Below are 13350 nucleotides of genomic sequence, written 5' to 3'. Positions count from 1 at the left end.
TGTGTGTGTGTGTGTGTATGTGTATATATATATATATATATATATATATATATATATAGAGAGAGAGAGAGAGAGAGAGAGAGCGCACATACTCTGAGATATTGGAAAGCATGCCATATAAGATACAAATGAGGAAACTGAGGAATTGAAGAGGCCTCTCCAAATACACAAATTTGAAATAGGAATTATACCTAGTGTCAAGTAATGGGCCTAGACGTTGGATTTAGCCAGACTGAATCTGGATGACACAGCACCAGGTCCTCACTTGTACAATGCACATGATAATTCCACCTGGCACCACTATCGAAGCATTATGAACAATCATGTGAAGCTCCTTGGCACAGACATACGGACAGTGACCAGGACATATATGACTGCCTTTGTGGAAGACAAAGGACAATGGACTTCATCTCAACATTAGGAAGAACCTTCTAAAACAGCAGCTGTCAGAAAGAGAACTGGCTGCCTTGTGAGATAGTGAACTTCTGTCCCTGGAGGCATTTCACTAGAGTTGACGTATGTACTGGAGGGGAATACTGCACTGCATTCCATGAGTCGTTGCAGTAAATGCAACTGAGGTCCCTCTTAAAGAGGAAATTCTATAGAACAGATGGGCTTTTTCTGTCCATAAAATGTGCTGACCAACCATCAGTGAGGCCCATGCTTTGAGCTGCAGCTATGATTATATAAAGTACAGAGACACCCTCACTATCTTACCCACTTCTCCCCGGGCTCAAGAGCACATCCTTTCCAGAAGCCTGGCAAGGTAGAGGGCTATTTATAATCCCAGACTGGTGAGCACTCTTCATGTAGTTAAGCAGTCCTAAAGGGAAGATGATTTTGGAATCAATCACCAATTTAAAAACAAAAAATAAGCCACCAGGTGAAGTGGTGATTAAGGCATTGGACTCTCATATGGCTAAGCACAGTTCGAGTCCTAGACCTAGCAGCTCGAAAATCATGCCAGGCACATGCGTGGGGGTGGCCAAAATCCCAAGAGGAGAATGGAAGAGATGGCACTGCAGTATGGCCATCTCCTCCAGGGAATGATTTTTTTCACTTTCCCTTTCTCTGTCTCTCTCCAGTGAAAGTGCATACCCTATAAGGAAAATTAATTAATTAATTTTAAAAATTTTTAAAGGGGCCAGCAGTTAGCATAATGGCTATGTCGCTGGACTCCCATGTAGTCGACCACAGTTCGCGTCCCGGACCCGGTGGCTTAAAACTCACGCCGGGCACATGTGCGTGCGTGCCCAAGATCCTGAGAGGAGAATGGAGGAGAAGGGATTGCAGCGTGGCCATCCCCGCAGGGGGTGATTTCTCGCTTTCTGTCTCCCTGTCTCTCTCTGTCTTTCTGGCGAGCACACGCACCCTATAGCAAAAACCTCTCCAAAGAAAGAAAACAAAAATTTTTTAAAGATGGAACCCAGATGTGGTAGTGCCACTCTGTAATACTGGAAGCCATATGGAAGATCAAGGTTTGGTTTCCAGGTTGATCTGTACTAGGAAGTCTAGGGGTCAGGGGGGAGGATCATTGCCTAAGACCCTGTTGTATTTGATTTTATCTGTCTCTCTTCTCTCTCTCTCTCTCTCTCTCTCTCTCTCTCATAAGAAACTCAGAAAGAAAGATATGGAGTAATGAAGAAAGAATGGATGGAAGGGAGGGAGATAGAGAGGGAGTAATATTATATATAGTCTTTATTTATAGTCACAGCCAAATGCTCAGAGGAATAAAGTTAGTTGAATAGAGAAGACAATGGAAGGGGAAAGACTGCATGCTAGCTTCTTTAGCCATTCCACCCTTTCTCCCAAATGGCAGTTCTGTTTATGAATTACAGCATCTGATCTGAGTTGCTTCATTTTACTACCTCATATTAGCATGCCATTGGTGAATTGATTTTACCCCTGGTTTGTTTGTTTGTTTAATGACTAGTTGTACCTTGTATTTACACAATGTTTTGAAGACCTTCATTCTCTTTTCTTTATCTTTTGAACCGGATTTCATAGTAGCTTAGTTATTTACAAAGACAGAAAAAAGTTTTACTATGCTACCGAAGTTTGGAAATTCATCTGGGATAATGAAAAAGAATAATCACAAACTGACCTAAGCCTTTGTTAAGTGGTTTGGGCATTCTGTTTTCAGCTCAGAGAAATGAAATCTGCCTCTTTGAAGTTTTCCTCCTGACACATTTCTGACTAGCCTGAAGTAAAGTGATGGGGAATATGATTTTTCTAATATCACAGGATGTTATGTTTACATTATGTTTCTAACTCACTTTAGAAATTCTTCATGATATGAAATATACTGAAGTCACAGTATTCCTTCTGGCTATAAATCTTTTCCCCTAAGTCTTTTTTTTTTTTTTTTTTTTTTTTTTTAGGGGTTTTTTTTCATATTGGGGCCCTCGCTCGCCAGATAGACAGAGAGAGACAGAGAGAGAGAAAGTGAGAAATCATCCCCCAGGGGGGATGGTCACGGCGCAATCCCTTCTCCTCCATTTTCCTCTCGGGATCTTGGGCACGCATGCACACACGCCCGGCGTGAGTTTTAAGTCACCGGGTCCGGGACGCGAACCGTGGTCGACTACGTGGGAGTCCAGCGACATAGCCATTACGCTAACTGCTGGTTCCCTTTTCCCCTAACTCTTGACCAGACCATTTTGACCCATCTTTTTAGATCTTTCCTGGCAGATATCATTTCTGCATACAGCCTTCCCTGCCTACTCTCTACTCTGCAGTAGATCTCTCTGATCCATGCTTTCATAGAACTCTACCATTTTTCTTCCACATGTCCTCAAAATATATATTCATGTATTCACCTATATGATTATTATTTGTCTCTATCCCCAATCTACGTGTGAGATACCAGTATTATTTTGTCTCCCAACATACCCTAACACTTAGCACAGCGTTTGGCAATGGTAGGTGCTTAATAAATATTTGTTGAATGGATGAATACATGCTAATTTTTCATGACATTAAATCAGAGAGAATATAATTCAATGTTTTAAATTCCTAATATGTCAAGTTTCCTCTACAGTTTAAAATTTCAACTTAGTCCCTCATCATAACTTTTTTTCCAACATTGGTCCGCATTTCTTACTTTAATATAATGCCATAGAATGTTGTTTGTGAGTAGATCCTTCTGGAAAACATGATTCTCTGTTTGTCCATCAAAGATTCGGTCAAAGGTCTTTTGGAAAAACAGGTCAACCAGATGATCATTTTTGACTGGCCACGTGGACACAAGCATTCATGCACAAAGGTCATGAACAACACAAACATTGTAAAGGCACAAGACCTGCCACAATTTCCTGACTGCATTCTCTAATATTTTCTGAGACTATAATTTGGTTAGGATAATGTTTGGGGGAAAGTAAAATTTTAACTCAACGTTGTGGGCACATTAGCCAATAGAAGTGGTTTCCCATTACTTTGCCTCAAAGATTTGCCTTTCGTATTTTCCATAGCCTGACCTTCCAACCTCAACCCGCCAACCTCTGACCATAAATTCATGAGGGCAGGCACCAAATCCAGAGTCCCTCATCTCATCCTAATGCCAGGCAAAAAGGTACTCAATATGCAATCACTGGGTAAATGAATGGAACCTACCAGAAGTCTGATTCTCCATGGGGACCAGCAGGCAGCATGGTGGTTAAGGTGTTGGACACTCCCATATGGCTGACCACGGTTCAAATCCTGGATCTGACAGCTTGCTTTCTCACTTTCCCTCTCTCTCTGTGTGTGTTCAGTTCAAGCTCCAGACCTGGCAGCTTGCTTCCTGACTTTCTCTTTCGCTCTATCTCTCTCTGTTCAAATTAAAAAATAATAGCAAATGGAATTAAATAAATAAATAAATAAATATTAAAAATGAAGAAGTCTGATTCTCCTTACATGGAGGGAACATAGAAGTAATCAAAGCAAGAATAGAAACTTGCATATCAGTGAAGGGAATTTGATTGTGAAATAAGTAACTTTAATTCAGCATTACATCCTTGCCAATCAGCATGAGTATTCACTGTCCTTACTACCATATAGAAGAACACCTTTGGAGCTTCTTCATGGGAACTGCCTTCAGAAGCTGTTTTTTGAACATGTGGGGAAGACTGGTAAATTTTACTCATACTCACTTTACTGACCCCAAACAAGTATTATATGTCTCAATCATCCATTTTATTCATCATATTTAACTTCAAATAATTCTTGGTGTTTAAAATGATCTAATTATTATAAAATATTTTGGACTTTTAAAAAATACTGATTACTGGGGATCAGCAGGTGGTGTGGTGGTTAAGGTGCTGGACACTCTCACATGACCAACCACTGTTTGAGTCCCAGACCTGGTGACTTGCTTTCTCACTTTCCCTCTCTCTCGCTCTCTGTGTGTTTCTCTGGCCAAATTAAAATAAATAAATGAATAAATAAAATTAAATAATTCTTTTTTAAAAATATCAATTACTTGGATAGAGAAAACACACACTTGAATATCAAGAATGCTCATTTTTAACTTTTCAGATAAAGTTGAATTCCTGCCCATGTATATAAAAGAGTTTTCATAAATCTTAATGGCAAAGTCATAAGCAACATTGGGTTATTAGTGGCCCACTAATACCACTAAAATCAGAGTATTTCCCTCTGTTTACTTAATGTGAAATGGAGAAAGGGATTGGGAAGACCCCCCAACAGAGATTTACACTATGTCCAACTTATCACGGTCTCTAATAGCCAAATTAAAAGGGTTTCTTTCATAATGAAAATGACACCAGCTGCTCTGAGCTGCCTCTTCTCAGGCGGAACTCACAAAAATGACAACCTTAATTCATTGTTTGGGAAGGCCAGCCAATAATTAGTGAAATCCCACTTAAAGCATATAGCTGCCAGTTTCTTGTACCCTGGTTTTTGTGCTTTCACCACAGGGGACTTACCCTAAGTCCTGGAAATGATATTTGATCTCCTTGGTGAGAGTGGTGAGGTTATTTCAGCCTCTCATGAGCTATTAAAATGCCAACATTAGCACAATGAGAGTTTGAAATATAATGCTATTATTTAGAGAGGAATGTCCTCTTCTCACGGCTCGGTGGCATTTGAGAGTTTTAAATAAAAATTTTAGAATAGAATTTAGGGAAAGGATGCATAAAGAAGGGCAAGGAAAGACAGCCAAGGAGAGAGAAAAATTCCCCCTAACAAAGGCTTTCATTCTGTTGGCTGTGTGCCATGCTCTAGAAGGCTTCCTGGCTGACTCTGACCTAATCTCACATCAAATATCACCGCTGTGTGCTGTGTGCACACATCAGCCATGGGTTTCTTCATTTCAGTGCCTCTGGATCAGTGCAGTAATCCTTGGAGGGTCAAGAGACACTGAGAGAAGAGTGGGAATAAGAATGAATACTGTATTTGCTTATTGGTTTAAAGCTGGGAAGCTCACAGGAGCTGTTCTCACTCAGCTGGACGAGCCAACTTAGCCCAGTTTAAAAAATGTGTACATGTATCAAATATGTACACAAGGACATATGCATGTACTTTTTAAATTGTTATTATTACTAACTCTCACCTGAAACCAATCATTCTCTGAGCAGTGCACAGAAGTGTTTTCTTTGACACATTCTGGGTATGCATGATGCTTATCAAAAACTTCCTGAAATAACTGCTGTTTAAAAGGTAGAATGCGGGGAATCAGCAGGTGGCATGGTGGTTAGGGTCCTGGACACTCCCATATGGACGACCACCATTCAAGTTCTGAACCTGGAGGCTTGATTTCTCACTTTCTCTCTCTCTTTCTCTCTCTCTCTCATCTCCCTCTCTCTCATCTCTCTCTTTCTGGTTAAATTAAAATAAATGAATTAACAAATAAAATTAAATAATTAATTTTTTTAAAGCAGGATTTGGGGCCAGGAGGTGGCATGATGGTTAAGGTGCTAGACTTCCATATGGCCAACTGCAGTTTGAGTCCTGGACCCAGCAGCTTGCTTTCTCACTTTGCCTTCCTCTCTCTGTCTCTCTCTGGTCAAATTAAAAAATAATAAATAAAATTAAATTAATAATTCTTTTAAAAAGTAAGCATATATGGAAAACTCATCAAGCATGAGATTCTCAATGTGAATACGTAAGAAACTTATTTAAAGGAATAAAAGGTAGACTTTTCCACACTGAAAAAAATAAATCTAAATTTCCAGCTTACTCTGCCTTGCTCATTCTGACTGGAAAGTTTAGGTGAAAATGGAAAATTTCTTTTTTTTAGAGAGAGAGATTTTTGTTATACAGTGCATGTGCTTGCTGGAGAGACAAAGAGAGAGAGCAAGAAATCACTCCCCAAGAGGGATGGCCACCCTGCAATCCCTTCTCCTCCATTTTCCTCTCAGGAACTTGGGCACAAATGCACACACCTGACATGAGTCAGTTGCTACCAGATCCGGGACTCAAACCATGGTCAACTACATGGGAATCCAGAGATGTAATCATTAAGCCATCTGCTGGTCCCATAAATCACAAATGTCTTCTTATAATTTCTGATTTCTGCCCTGTCCTCATGCCACTTGCAACTAATGCCTCCCACCTCTTCTCTACATTGTCCTAAACTTCCAACGACAAGCTTAAGGCATTTCTTCTCACAGAATGATCTTGTCATAGCTCGGGGCACAAACCCGCTCCATGCTTGACCCCACACAGACACAACTCTAGCGTGTGTGTACTAGTCCACTGGGCTGAACACAGCGCAGATATACAGCGAAGAATCGCAAACCGGTGGTCTGAGAACTGTGAGGAGTTCACAGAAGCATTTCCTTTGACACAGTCTGGGTATGCATGATGTTAACCAAAAATTTTCTTAGTTGCTGTGTGACAAGTAGAATTTGTCACGCTGAAAAAAAAAATCTATTAGATTCTTTTGAAATATCACAATAAAAGGCATCATCTCACCTTCCTTCCTGGTAAAAACCAGCAGCGCTGAGTATCAGCTGTTCTTTCACGTGAGGCTTGGATCTCCTACTTGCGTAAATCCCAGCACGCTTTTATCTCTTACACTCAACTCGCTTTATTCTTTTAGACTGCCTGGCTGGCTGCCACAGGCATTTGAGTTTGCGTGTGCAACACACACACACACACACACACACACACACACACCCTGCCCTAAGGAATTGTCAAACCCCACTGCCCAGTACGTGGCTCTGTATAAATGAATTAATTTAAATGAATTAATTCACCCACAGCAGAAGCAAGCTGAACACCCTCTCTGGGCTCCAGCCCTCCTCCCAAGAAAATCTTAGCTCCCTCCTTAACCAGATAAGAATGCAAGTTCCCATTTTCCATGGATCTTGTTCTCTCTTTTTCCCAAGGTTGCAAAACAAAAATATTTACTCCCTCTATGCCACCTATTTTTTTTCAGTAAGCTTTTTATTTCAGAGTCTTATAACTATATCCCATGCTCAGTTTTCTCTATTACTGACATCTTAACAGTATGGTTTCTATATGACAATTGGAAACCAATATTAATGTATTATTGGGTTGTCAGAAAAGTCATGATGTTTTTTTTCTGTTTTTCTATCCAAAAAATGTGTCATGACTTTTCCAACCACCCAATTATTATTAACTAGCATTCATACTTTATTTAGATTTTCTTACTTATCCTGATTTTTTCTTCAGCTAATATCCTTTGGGTTCTGAAGATCCCATCCAGGAGAACATATTATATTTAATCAATATGTCGCAGTCTCCTCTTGGCTATAAGGGTTTCTCACACCTTCCTTGTTTTCTATGAATTGAACAGATTTGAGGAGTACTGGTCAGGTGCTTTATATAATGCCTCTCAAATGGAAGACGATTGATGTTTTTATCATGAGTAAACTGGGATTGTGGGCTTTTATGAGGAAGATCACAAAGATAAAATACCTCTCTCAGCTCGTCCTGCCCCAGTGCTAGGATTGGCCATTTCTCTGGGAGCCCTAGTTTATTTATTTTTGTAAAAAATTATATATTTGCAATTTTATTTATTATTAGTATTATCATTTTAATTTGCTTCAGGGCACATGATCTCACTAAAGAGAGATACAGAGAGAGCGGAAAAGTGAGGAAAAATACCACCAGCTCTGGGACTCAAACTGCTGTTGGCTGTGTGGAAGTTCAGTGTCTTTAGCCACCATGCCACCTGCTAGCACCAACCCCTGGTTTATTGAAGAACGCCGTTAGAAAACAAGATTTGGGTATCTGTTATCCTTTTATACATTCTCTCCCCCAATACCCAATGTCTAGTTTCCCAAAATATTCCAACAATTTTTCTTTCTGTCAAGATTTCCATGACTACTTTCTTTAAGAATTCTTTCCTGGGGTCAGCAGGTGGCATGGTGGTTAAAGTGCTGAACTCCCACATGGCTGATCACTGGTTCAAGTCCCAGGCCTGGTGGTTTAAAAATCATCTTGGGCACATGCCCAAAATCTCAGGAGGAGAATGGAAGGAGGAAAAGGGATTTCAGCATAGCATCCTTCCTGGAGGGTGATTTTTCATTTTCCTTCTCTCTGTTTCTCTTTGTTCCTCTCCAGTGAGTGCATACCCCTACCCCAAAAATCATTTCCCTAACAGGTATTTGATGTTATTCAGAGTAGGAAGGTTGTATGTGTGTGGGTGGGTCTGTACCCATGTACACACAGTAGGAAGACAGACTGACACCCTATGAAAGAAAACAATGGGTAAAGAGATAACATACAGCTTTGAAGGAATGAACTTAGTTTAGAACGCCCGCGATAAATGTACCGCAGGTACGCTCTCCCCAGCACTCAGGAAGGCCGTGCTGTAGCGTGATGGCAATCAGCGCGCTGTGACCAGGCAGATCTGAGATCAGTCCTGACTCTGGCCCTTACTGGACTTATCTTTAGAAAGCCACTTTATTATTCTGAGAGCTTCACAGTCTTCAGCCACGAAATGGTCAGTCATTCAACAACTCTTTCATGAGCTCTTATCAGATACTCTTCTTATTGCTGACATTCAAGTTTGCCTCTCATGTGGTTTCTACTATGTAGAGAGAAGAACATAGTAAACAAAGATAATTAAGTGATAAGCAAGTATAAAGAGAATTAAACAGGAAAAAGTAGAAGATGTACTTAGTCTCTATTTCAGATTATGAGATCAGGGAACTCCAAATGAGGAGGTGATGTTTAACAAAGAACCCAAATATTAATACAGAGCTAGCAACGCAAAGGTATGGGTGAAGTTTTTTTTCCAAGCATGGCTCTGAGGAAAGATGAACTGATGTGTTCAAAAAAATAGAGGAAATGGCTCCAACAATGTAAAGTAGGCAATGTAGCCTCCCAACGAGTCTGAAGAAATAGGTAGAGGGTAGATCATCATAGGCCCTGACAAGGAATTGGAACAGAGTCTATGTGTGAGGGGAAATTGTGCAATTCACCCTTCTTTGCCCTGAGTCATGATTCCAGTGCTGGATCCTGTGAATGTTTCTCCTTTACTAGTTGTACAACGTTAAGAGTTGTCAACAGAGGGCACTGAAAAGACACTTCAGGGGACCAGCAGTTAGCGTAATGGCTATGTTGCTGGATTCCCACGTAGTCGACCGTGGTTCGATTCCCAGACCCGGTGGCTTAAACTCACGCCGGGCGCGTGTGCGTGTGTGCCCAAGATCCCGAGAGGAGAATGGAGGAGAAGGGATTATGGCGTGGCCATCTCCCCTGGGGGGTGATTTCCTGCTTTCTGTCTCTCTATCTCTCTCTGTCTGTCTGGCAATTTCACGTGCCCTATAGCAAACACCTCTCCCCCCCCCCAAAAAAAAAAAGACACTTCAGGAAAAGGGACTCTACTTCTTCCCAGCGTAAGCACTTTTTTCTTTTTCCTTTTTTTTTTCTTTCAATAGACCATAGTTTAGTTTATTTTTGACACCCATCATGCCATGAATTCATAGAAAATAGGTTCCAGAAGCTCAGGCTCCTTTCCTTTGGTTCTCACAAAGGGTGCTTCTCTGGGTGGAGCAGGCTGGTAGTTCAGTTGAGCCCAGGTACCTTTCTCTTTGGCTTCTTTCTTTTTCTGGTCATTTTCCTTCACACATTTTAGGAAGCTATCTCTGCTCTTAGAATGTTTAATATGCTCAATACGCACATTGATTCTCTTGGCAAGAATCTTGCCCTTAACTTCTTTGTTTACAACAATGCCAACAGCATGCTAGGTTACATTATAGACTCTTCCAGTTTTGTCATGGTAACCTTTGTGGGCATTCCTTTTTGAACAGTACCCATTCCCTTAATGTCTACAATATCACCTTTCTTGTAGATTCACATATATGTTGCCAAAGGAACCACTCCGTGTTTTCTAAAAGGCCTAGAGAACATATATTGGGTACCTCTCCTTATTCCTTTTTTTTTAGTTAATTACTGGAAGATGGCAGTTCCGACCAAAAGGTGTGAGTACTTTTTTTCTTTTCTTTGTTCTTGGCACACACAGCTGCCAATAGCAAGTGAGATAAGCAGAATGTGCCTTCCCATGAGTTTTGCTGGCTATCTAATGAATTTGGCCAGCATACCACAGGACAGCTTCCAAGAGAGTTTCAGTGACGGCTCCACAGGTAGCTTCCCAGCAAGTCTCGCTGGCACCCTGGAGGCTGACACCCAGAGATCAGCTCCCTAGCAGCATCCCAGATGGCTTCTCATCAAGTGTCATGGGCAACACGGTGGGTTATTTTCTGCTTGCCATCATCACAGCAAATTTCACTATCCAGGGGGCCTGAGCCACATACTGGAGAGAGCCACCTATTGCTCTTGGGGCACAGGTCAAGCTCTACTACACGAACTGAGAAATAGAACAAATGTTTCTCTATCCTCTCGAGAAGGGGCAGGAACACATGCTGCTATCATTCAAATGTGTCCTCAGAAGTTTATGTGTTAAAATTTGGTGAGCCATTATTACGGTATTCAGATGGTGAAGACTTAATCCAGTAATGGCGCTGGAAGATGGAGCCTTTGGGAGGTGATTGAGATTGGATGGGGATATTAGGGTGAGGGCCCATCATTGACTTCTAGTAGCTTTATGAGAAGAGCAGATACACGGACACAAGCTCTGCTATTGTTCTGTCTCACTATGTGATGTCCTATGCTGCCTGGTGACTCTGCAGAAAAATCCCACCAACAAGAAGACTCTCATCAGAAGACCCTTGACCTTGGGCCTCCAAAACCATGAGCTAAATAAATCTTTATTCTTGATAAATTACCCAGTGTGATGTTCAGTTGTTAGCAACAGAAAAGTGAACCAAAACACATTCTGAATTCTTAACAAGGTAAAAATAAAACCTTACACTCAAAGTGTATTTATGTTAGTTCTGTTTACTAATAAATTATGTCTAGCTAACAGAAATAAAAAATGTCTTTATTGAACTCAATAGTAGAGTGGACATAGCTGACCTAAGAATTGGTGAGTTTGAGTATATGTTAATAGAAACTTTGCAAATTGATGGTACCAGCAGATAGTGTAATGGTTACATCACAGGACTCCCACATAGTCGACCATGGTTCGAATCCTGGACCTGGTAACTTAAACTCATGCCAGGCATGTGTATGTGCAGGCACAAGATCTCAAGAGGAGAATGGAGGAGAAGGGATTGTGGCATGGACATCCCCCTAGGGGGTGATTTCTCACATTCTGTCTCTTTGTCTCTGTCTTTCTGGTGAGTCCATGCACCCTATAGCAAAAACCTCTTAAAAAAGAAAAAAGAAACTTCCCAAATTGAAAGGCAAAAAGGAAAGACAAAAAAAAAAAAAAAAACTGAAGGGGCCAGCAGGTGGCATGGTGTTTAAGGCTCTGGACTCCCACACGAGGTTCAAGTCCCAAACCTGATGACTTGAAACTCATGCTTCCATGCCCAAAATCCCAAGGGGGAAAATGGAGAAGGGACTATGGCATAACCATCCTCCTACCTGAGGATGGAACATTGGGCAGAGTGATTTTTTACTTTCTCTCTCTCTCTCTCTCTCTCTCTCTCTGGCAAGCACATGTGCCCTATGTCAAAAACCTGAAAAATAAAAATAAATGTAAATATGCAAGAACTGTAAACATTTACAGAATAGGAATAACAGAAGAGGAAAGAAAGAAGCAGAAAAAATATTTAAAGTAATACTGGCCAACACTTTTCCAAGATTAGTGACAGACACCAAACCAATGATCCAAGAGTCTCAGAGAATATCAAACAGGATAAATACACAAACACACATAAAAATAAATAAATAAATAAACCTACATCTATATCATATATAAACTGCAGAAAATTAAAGCCAAGAAAAAAATTAATTATTACATGTTGCTAAGGGGGCATGTGCACTCACCAGAGAAAAAGAGAGAGTGAGCACCTATAATGGGGATGCAGTCATGCTGCAATTCCCTTTCCTTCATTCTTTCCTTCCTTAAGGATCTTAGGTACTCATGTACACATGACTAGTATGTTTTTCAAGCCATCAGGGCTGAGACTCGACATCGCACTATGGAGTGGGTCCAGAAAAATCTTGAGAATCTACAAGAGTCAGGGAAGAACTTACTTATAGTCAAACAGGAATGAATTACATTGAATTTCTCTTCAAAATCACTCAAACAACAACAGAGCGAAATGAAAAATTTTAAATGTTGAAAGAAGAAAAAAACACCAACCTAGATTTCTGTACCCAGCAAAACTATCTTTCAAAAGACAGAGATATACATTATCAAACAAAAATTGAGAGACTTTCTCACCACTACATCTGTCTTGAAAGAAACATTTTAAAAAGTTCTTCTGAGAGAAGAAAAATAACATGGGTCAAAAGCTTTGATCTGCAAAAAGATAGGACAGATATTCAAGAAGGACTAAGTGAAAGTAGAGCTTTGGTGATGATTCCAGGGTGTGATAGAGCTGAAGGAGCCTCCTGTATCTCACACAGAAAGAATTTCCCTCCACTATCACCCTAATTTGTTCTTCAGTATGGATTAAGTTCTTAAGTGTTTTTTTTAATCTAAATTTGAGGTTTGAAGATAACATGAAGCACCCAAATATTTCTTAGCACTATGTTTGCTCTAGCTGAGAAATGTTGTTAATCCCACCACGCTGACTTGATGTATCAGAAAAGTTACCATGTGACATATATCTGCATTATGACATTCTGCAGGTAAGCAGTGTCACATAGGTGACACGTTTTAATTTGCTCACTATATAGGTTTTATAGACAAAAATTTTACAGGCATTTTTACATTATAGGCTAACCCAAACAAACATAAGCCACAAAAGTAGGGAAAAGAAACTACTGCCCTTTGAGAAACTCATACCACTGAAAGTCACTCTGATTGGGCATAAATTTACCATCCACTTCAGTTTTGAAATTATATGAATTAATTTCTTT

The 13350-nt window shown here is 40.4% G+C and overlaps 1 long non-coding RNA gene across 2 annotated transcripts in view; it reads right to left on the bottom strand.

Moving 5' to 3' along the window:
• Positions 1-7000, bottom strand: part of LOC106734770 (uncharacterized) — a 50467-nt gene extending 43467 nt beyond the window's left edge. For both annotated transcript variants that reach the window (XR_003549257.1, XR_001370318.2), the window contains exon 1: positions 6916-7000. This is a non-coding gene — a long non-coding RNA (uncharacterized LOC106734770). The remainder of the gene's footprint in view (positions 1-6915) is intronic.
• Positions 7001-13350: the final 6350 nt, after the last annotated feature.

Source organism: Tupaia chinensis, unplaced genomic scaffold (assembly GCF_000334495.1).
Source record: "Tupaia chinensis unplaced genomic scaffold, TupChi_1.0 Scaffold000215_1, whole genome shotgun sequence".
NCBI lineage: Eukaryota > Metazoa > Chordata > Mammalia > Scandentia > Tupaiidae > Tupaia > Tupaia belangeri.
Note: the sequence above shows the minus strand (reverse complement) of the source record. Positions and strands in the feature narration are given on the sequence as shown.